The following is an 8951-nucleotide window of genomic DNA, read 5'->3' as shown; positions in this document are numbered from 1 at the left end:
AAAAAAAAGTAAATCATGTTTATAGCCATGTCTTTTATAAGCTAATAAAACTTCTATTTTTTGAAAATTATAGGTTTCATACATTGTTTACATAGTTATTTAAAATATTATCTGTTAACTTTTTCTCAATGTTACGAGTAATAAAAATGATTAAATAATTATCATAAAGAAGGGAATTTCATTTTTGATAAATTCAGCATGTGTATGTTTGTCCATGTATAAATATGTTGACTAAAATGGATTACATACAAGCAGCTTGTTTATTTGTGGACTTTTTTATATTTATAGTTTGAGAAAGTTGCTTAAACCCTGTTTTAACATACATATTTCTTAGATCTTTATTTCTATATTTTTTCAATACAGAAAGCGGAGCTCTGGTGGTTTACCAATGGAAGGCTTAGAAATGAGAGTATGTTATATTTGTTCATTAGTCTTTACTTACATAGACATAAGCTCTCAAAGTGATAAGTTATTAAACATGTGAATTTCAAAATTATTAAGTTCTCTAAAACCTGCTCTGAACTTTTTTGCTAACAGTAGGTCAGTCGCCCTTTCTTGTAATATAAGTTTTCATTTTTTTTCTATTGTAGCAGTAACATTTTAATAAAAAGAATCTGTTTTATGTTCTTTGGATTTTGTCTGGACTGGTAAAATTTGAGCTTTGTAAAGACTGGAATGAGTGAATCTTTTTATGTACAAACTTTAACAAAAACAATTAACCCAAAATTGAGAACTTTGTAAGAATTAATATAGATTTTAATATGAGATTGCCTCCAAATGTTTTGAAATTTAAATAAAGTTTATATGTTTGTATTTGCTATTACATAAAATACTGTAATATTTGTGGAATATTCAAGTTATTTCCTTTATAACACAGGACATTAACAGACACGTTTCTTTTACCCCTCACCCTACCTTTTCTAACCAGTGTGCTGTAGGTATTGAAGGCCACAGAAAGCCTTCTTCAGGAGTAACACCAGCAAAGTAAGTATTTTGTTTTCAGTCTCAAGATGGTGAACTTGATGATTTTAGAGAAACTGATGTTGATAATATTTATTCTTTCAGTTGAGATTATAATGAAATATCACTGTGAATTGAATATAGTAAGAGCTCTCAAATCTAAGAGGATAAAAAAGTGATTATAAAATGATTGGTAGTAGAAAAATACTTATTATACATATTACTGTTGTTCAGTTTTAGTGTATGTATGTGCAAATTCAGTGTGTATGTCTACATAATAAAGTTAATCATGAATAAGACATTATTCAAGTACAGCAGATACTGTTGATATGTTCATAATTTTGCCAATAGATGAAATACAGAGTATAATATTGGTAGTGATCTTGACACAAGGTTAACACGTTGCGGACGGGTCACAAGTTTACTTGTGTTTCATGTAGAGCATCTTTGTGTGCCATTTATTAAAACATTGCATTCGAAAGGAGTTAGACACATTTTATTTTGTTCTAATGATAATTTGTCAGATCTTCCAAGTGAAGATGAAGATTCTGATGGTGGATCATTCTGAAAGTGATGTTGTTAGACCTACAAAGATACATAAAGTTGTTTGCTCTCAACTGATTTCGAATCAGAAAGTGATGATGATTCTACAAATGTTCCTGTTACTGATTTGTTTTCCCGTTGTGATAATGATAATTGGACAGAAATAGATATTCCAATGAACTTGGAAATGTTTCAAGGAAATCCAGGGGTCACTATAACTCCATGACAAGTCTAATGTTTGGTGATGATTGTTTGAAATGTTTTGTCAGGAAGTGTGTACCTACAATAACCAACAAGTCTAATGTTTGGTGATGACTTGTTTGAAATGTTTTGTCAGGAAATCTGTACCTACCATAATCAAACTGCAGATAAACATAAAATGTCATCTAAAGGACATTAATGGTCTGAAGTTAAACCTACAGACATGAGGAAATTCCTAGGCCTTATTCTACTAATGGAATAGACAAAGAAATATAACTGGAAAGATTATTGGTCAACAGATCCACTTTTGATTAGCCCAACATTTTTGCAGACAATGAGCTGAAACAGATTTGAACAAATTTGGACATTTTGGCATTTCAATGGTAATCAGTAAATGGATGAGTCTTCAGGCAAACTTTTCAAAATTCAACCAGTACTGGATTATTTCCTCAATAAATTCAGGACACGATACAAAGCAACAGTTATCATTGGATGAAAGCATGATTCCATGGAGAGGACATCTAAGATTCCAAACATACAGCCCTGCAAAAATAGTAAAATATGGCCTGCTGGCGAGAGTGACACAGGTTACATTTGCAACATGGAGATTTATACTGGTGAAAGGAAAAAATTGCAGGATACTATTCTTTCAGTTCTTGCTCCCAATCTTGGATTGTGGCACCATATATACCAGGACAGTTGTTACAACAGTACTTCCATTGCAAACCTGTTCCTAGAACATAAAACAAGAGTCTACAGAACAATCAGAGTGAAGACTGAAGTTTCAACAATGAAAAAAGGTGAAACAGCTTTTTGTAGACAAAGGTGATGTTCTCATTTTCATATGAAAAGATAAGAGAAGTGAGAATGGTTTCAACCATCCTTGACTCGTCTGTTTCTACCACAGGAAAGAAAAATAGAATAACTGGAGAAGAAATAAAAAACCTGTGTGTGTTCTCCAATAGAATGCCCACATGAAAGGTGTTGATCGTGTAAATCAGTACCTCTCATACTACACCATTTCATTCTCAGAAAAACAGTGAAATGGACAAAAAAGTAGTACTTTATCTAATAAGTTACAGATTTTTCAATTCATATATAATCTACAAAGCCCTGAATCAACAGAAAAAAAAATATATAAGCAGTTCCTCTTCTCTGTGGCAAGAGAATGGATTACTGACAAAGAGAAAGAAGGCTCACTGGAACTAGAGAGGAATGAACCCGGTCCATCATCTGAAGGTACAAGGAGAACCCCAAATAAGGATCCCCCAGGAAAACTGTTTGGTGGCATGAAGCAGCATATTACTGTGTTCATTTCATCTACAGAAAAAAAAGAAATTTCCTACCAGAGCGTACAGAGTTTGTACTGCCTATGGGAAAAGAAGTTAAACGTGATATACGTGCAAGTTTTGTGCAGTTCCAGTCCATATAGGAAAATGTTTTACTAGATACAACACTTTAAAAACTTAGTAGGTGTATTCATATACATACTCTGTAAGTTTGAAATAAATAATAAAAATTATAATTGAGTTGTGAATAAAATAATACACGTCCGACCCTTTCAAACTCAACATTTTAATAAATGGCACATAAAGATGCTCTGCACGAAACACGGGTAAACTCGTAACCCGTCCACAATGTTTTAATATGGAAAATATTCTTGAATGTGAGATCTTTAAATGAAAGTTACATCTTTTATTGAAAATCATGATTAAAACATATGATAATTTTAGAGAAATTAATGATAACATCATAGACCTCAGAGTGAAATCTTTAAAAGCTATAAAAAAAACATTTATTTTCATCCTTTACTTACCTTATTGTTCTCAAAATAACCCCCAAAAGAAACACCAAAGCTATGATTTTGAAAGTAAACTACATTTTTAATGAAAAAATTGCTGCAAAATTTTTTGTATGTAGTCAAGTCATGATGTTAACATGATCATGGAAATATAATGATTTTTCAGCATAACTCAGAACATTAGAATTTGTATGGTAAAATCTCTCATCACACACACACACACACACAAACTAATTCACCTCTTCGTGGAAATCTTGCAGATGGCTATAGAAATTCACATTTATTTTTGGTCAAATATAAGTTGTTTATATATTTAACTCTATATTTGGGTTTGTAAAATTTACTATTTTCTTGACATATTTTAAAAAGAAGCTTTAAAAAAACGTTTTCTTTTGCAGTAGCCTACTGGTAGGCCTGACATCAGCTCAAAACATTTTCATTCTGGCACTAGATAGTGACTTTGCAGCTGGGCATTTTATTGAAAATGGGAGTGTAATCTGTTACTGGTCACTGCTCTTTTATAACCTTTGAATGCTAGGGTATAGGATTCACATGGATTTCAGGATTATATTTTTGCACCTGTTCACAATATAAGGGCTTTAACTGACAGTTGTAAGTCCACAAACTTATGTCCACGGCAGGAAGTGCCAACTGCTTGCTGAAGTCATTCTAGTTTTCAAAATTCACCTTAAAAAGTAAGCAATGAACTTTTTAGCCTCAAAGATTTTAATCATGACATTTGCCTTACTGACTGATCTGTGGCTATAGGTGTTCTAAAATGTATACCATTTAAAGTCATGACATATTCACTGTCACTGGATTGAACTAAGGGAAGAACTTGGTAAATCATAATTTACATTTTGCAAATTTTCAGTCAGTGTTTATACTGCAGAAATAAGCAAAAATTAGAATGCGATGGGGGAAAAGCCAGTTGTACAGTATTTTTTTACACTTAATTTTGTTGTCATCACCCTGTTTTATTTATATAAAGGTAGGTTTCTAAAACAAACAAGTTCAAGTAAAATTCACACACACACACATATATATATATATATATATAAAAGATGAAAGCTTTATTTAAATACAGATTAAAATAAAATATCATTCTGAAATATTGTTATCTAGTTGAAATGGAAGCATGCTTTGAGGGTTCATTGAGATTAACAATGACATTTTATTTTGTCTGTACTAGGTACATTTCCATGTTTTATTGGAGTATGTTTTTCTATATGATTAAACGTACACCTTGGTGAAGCAATGACTGATTTTAAGCAAATGACCATTTGTTGTTTGGTATCATATCCTTGAAACAAAATTATTTTTAATTTTTAGAATTTGGGTTAAATTTGTGGATAAACTTTACCCGTCACAGATATATAAATTTTGATCCAGTATTGACCCCATCTATTGGATAATAAATAACAAACATCAAATATCAAACTTTTTTTCAATGAAAAAATACATGAACTTGGAAAGCAAAATGGTTTCATAACCGCTTTAGTTACATTACAAGAAGGAAATATGAAATATATTCATGACCTAATAATTTCTTGAAACAAAATGTTAAGATGGAGAAAATTGACTCTAAAACTTGCACGTATAAACATCACCAGAAATCTTTCACCAAGCTTGTTAATTTATTACTTGTAATCTTGAAGAAATTTTACTAAGAAACTTGAGAAACTGCAATTGTGCCATTTTTTTATACTATTGGTAATACAGAACAATGTAGCTTATGGGTGGGAGCTTATAGGTTTAAGCAATTTTGCATATAAATTATCTGTTTTATATTCTGATTTGTTTACCTTTTAAGTGTAGACCACTTGCTTCTTCAAGACTGGTTTTTTACACATCCATCCTTGAGAAAAAAGCAAAAACATCAATCAATCCTTTAGTTTTAATCTCCTGTGAAATGCCACAACCCATAAGCAAAATAATCTGTTAGGAAAATAAAACTGCCTTCACTGGAGCCTAGTCTGTCTTTTCCAAATCTTACACTTATGTCTTTTTGTCCCGTATTCTTCAGAATACAGCACAAAGAAGTTGGAGTCCTTTATTCTGTTGATCCCCCAGATAATCTTGTAAGCTTCAAGATGTTCACTTAACTTTCTTTATTTAAGAGTAAATAAGTTATCTTAATATTCCAAGTGAGACCTAACTAGTAATTTGTATAAATGAATTGTTACCTCTTTTGACGTTTAATCAATGTCTCTAAATACACCTTGATATTCTATCAACTTTTCCATTAGAAACAAAGCGCTGTCTCTATGGCTTGAGTGACATATCCTCCAATAATCCAAGATCCTTTTCCTCTGTCATACTGTTAAAATGTTTGACAGAAATTATGAAAATCTAAGTGCATTACCTTGTATTTACTATAATCATAGGTCATGTGCCAAATAATTGTACAACTGACCATTTGATCCTAGTTATTTTGTAGCACCTCAACATCTCGAATACAACTGGAAACACCAGAGTTTAGTATTGTGTGCAAACTTTAATAATTTGCTAATTATGGCACTTATCAAAAGTTTCTTGAAAATCTAAGTACATCAAGTCCACACCCTTTTCATCAAACAGAGAACACATAACATCTTTATATTTTTTACTATAATGGATGTAGTGTGTATGTCATTATCTACATATGTAACCAAAACTCCTGCACCATCTACTGAATGACACCACAAACAAAAATCCATAAAAAGTTTCACACTTTGGATATTCAAGATTCAGACAATTAGAAAAATAACTGTGATATGTGCATATCTTTATAGTAGAACACAACTTTAATAAAAGTACTCTTCTCAAAACAAGAACATGACTTTCACATGAGGGTTTGATTATATCTTTATTGATGTAATTTTTAAATGTAGTGCTGGTAAACTGGAGTTCTTAAAAAAAACTATCATTTTTTCAATAAATGGTACCAGTTTTAATATACAAAAAACATTACACTTTATATAAGTAAAAGTTTGAGCTCTCTACATTGAATCATTTTGATGCAATGAGTGGTGTATGACTAAAGAGCACAAGCTGAACACTTTTCTCATGCAGTATTTCGTAGAAAAAATCCTTTTTAAGAAAATGATCAATTTTTCTAAAATAAATTTCAATGAGGTCTGAACACTATAATTAGTAATTACTAGCACAAACAGCTGCCCATAGGGTGGCGTTTCTGCTAGTACATATAAAAATATTCCCTTTAGTTAATCCACCATGATTTTCTTATATGATATAATTTCACTAGGCTATTTGGCAAACCTTCTTTTATCAAACTGTTTAGAATTTTTCCCATTACAGAAGTAAGATGAACTGGTATATAATTTCCAGGACAACTCTTATAATTAATGCCCTTCTGTAAAAGTAGGACTAGCATCAGCAACCCTCCAATCTTCAAGCATCTGCCCACTCTTGACCTACCAAAAATAAGAGATAGAGATAGGCTTGCACAATACTGCAATGTAACTGAAGTTTGTTGTCCAGTACTATTTCACTGTTTTCAAATGTTGTCTTCTCTGTGTATTTTTAGTTTTGTAGGGTATGATACCTATTTTAGTATGTCTTTTATGGTATATTTAAATATATATATATATATATCATTAGTTATAGAATTATATAATATTTGTTTATTGCTGAGTAATAAGAGACTATAAAAGGTTTATCACACTGAATAAGAATGATTAGCACATGCTAATATAATGAATGTGACCACAGGTGGGAAATGTAGCACTACAAGCAACATGTTTAACACATATATTTGGCTCACAAGATATACATCTGTATTTGAAGAATGTGAAGTTTGAAAACAGCCTTACTGGGGGAATGATATTTGTGTAGCTAGATAGTGAAGTGATATAGAGTGAAAAGACAATATTCAGAAGAAGGGAGTCTTGGATGTCAAGGTGTGCAGTCTACAGTTAACTTTGCTAACCTTAGAAATTTGTTTCAGTGACAATTGTAGTGTGTGATAGTAGCATTATCATGATACAAAGCACTATTAATAATGAAGGAACAAGTTCCAAGGACAACAATGGACCTGAAATGTTCTTATAAAGTGTGATTAACTCTCGGTAAAACCTTTAATTACAGTGGGTGGGCCAACTGTTTATAATATTTTTCTTGCAGTAAAAATAGTTTATTTTGAGTTGAACAAATTGATATGCTTCTCTGTGTGTAAAAAACAATACCTCTTTTTGATGTAACTATTTTTTCTTTTACAATTGCAGGAAAGTGAAATACTGAAGTAAAAGAAGAGTGTATAGTGCAGCAAGTCATTTTAATGTTGGTGCAGACTAGGTGATCATATGGTTGTTCTAAACAATCTTTGAGATCAAATTTTGTACTTAAATTTGATGATAAATATTTACAGGCAAGCTCTAAATGAGATACAAAGTTAACCTGTAAAATGACTTCTCTGCATTCCATTTAGAGCATTTGTATCTTTCCAGGTTTGTGCACTGGATCTATGTTTATATTATAAATGCATAGAACAATTTTATGGAAAGAAGTCAAAATTGTCAGAGAAATAAGATTGTCTTGAAGCATTCCAGCTATTTTCTGTTACATAGTGTGAAACAATAAATTTCCTTTCAGATACTATGATACAATATATTCACTATGCATGACTCTTAACATGACATGTAATTTTGTAAAGAATGTAAAAAATACATTTTTCTTAAACAAGTACATAACCTGTAGTAGTTACTGAGCATTAATATTTTTGTCAAATATAAAAATAATCTTTTAGCAACAGACTAATTTTTCCAAGAATATACTGCTGCATAAGAAACTATATAAATGTTAGGTTTGTTTATAAGCACTATGTGTTAATATTTACATAGACTTTGGGTACTTTAAGATACTTCTCTGTTGTTTTCAATGTACATTTTAATTGTGAAAATTTACTTGTTTCATAAAGTTTTTTACCCAGAGTTTTTTGTTTTATGAATTCTGAAGTTATTCAATGAAATTTCATAGTCTGTTTTTTAACTGTTGGTTCAATTGTTATAACTTCTGTAGTCATCTCAACTTCTTAAAATACAGATTGACTTAGACATGATTTTATTGTTTTGTTCATTCTTCTTTTGAATCTCAATAGAAATGTTTACTTGGGAACAACTATTTTGAGAACAGGTTGTGTTTTTAATGTTATTGTTAAGTGACATAACAAACATGTGATATGTTTAGAAATGAAATGGAGAAATCATTTTCACATCTATGTAATATACATTTTCATAAAACCATGCCCTGGAAAATAGGATTAAAGAAAACTAAAACAAATTAAAATTTCTTTAAGATGTTCTTTATATTTTTTAACCTGTACACATAGTTTCAAATTTAATAAAGAAAATTAAATCCAAACATTATGTTTGAAAAATGTCTCCATCCAGTTAGTCATTAATTAAAAGGTATCAAAGAGAAGAAAAGACTACCTTCTGCTGTGGAC

The 8951-nt window shown here is 30.8% G+C and overlaps 1 long non-coding RNA gene across 1 annotated transcript; it reads left to right on the top strand.

Annotated features, from left to right (window-relative positions):
* Window positions 1–351: 351 nt before the first annotated feature.
* LOC111088937 lies at window positions 352–8564 on the top strand. The gene is made up of 3 exons (XR_002613305.1): window positions 352–409; window positions 929–984; window positions 7732–8564. It is a non-coding gene; the product is annotated as an uncharacterized LOC111088937 (long non-coding RNA).
* Window positions 8565–8951: the final 387 nt, after the last annotated feature.

Source organism: Limulus polyphemus, unplaced genomic scaffold, assembly GCF_000517525.1.
Source record: "Limulus polyphemus unplaced genomic scaffold, Limulus_polyphemus-2.1.2 Scaffold4798, whole genome shotgun sequence".
NCBI lineage: Eukaryota > Metazoa > Arthropoda > Merostomata > Xiphosura > Limulidae > Limulus > Limulus polyphemus.
This window is presented reverse-complemented; position numbering and strand designations above follow the sequence as displayed.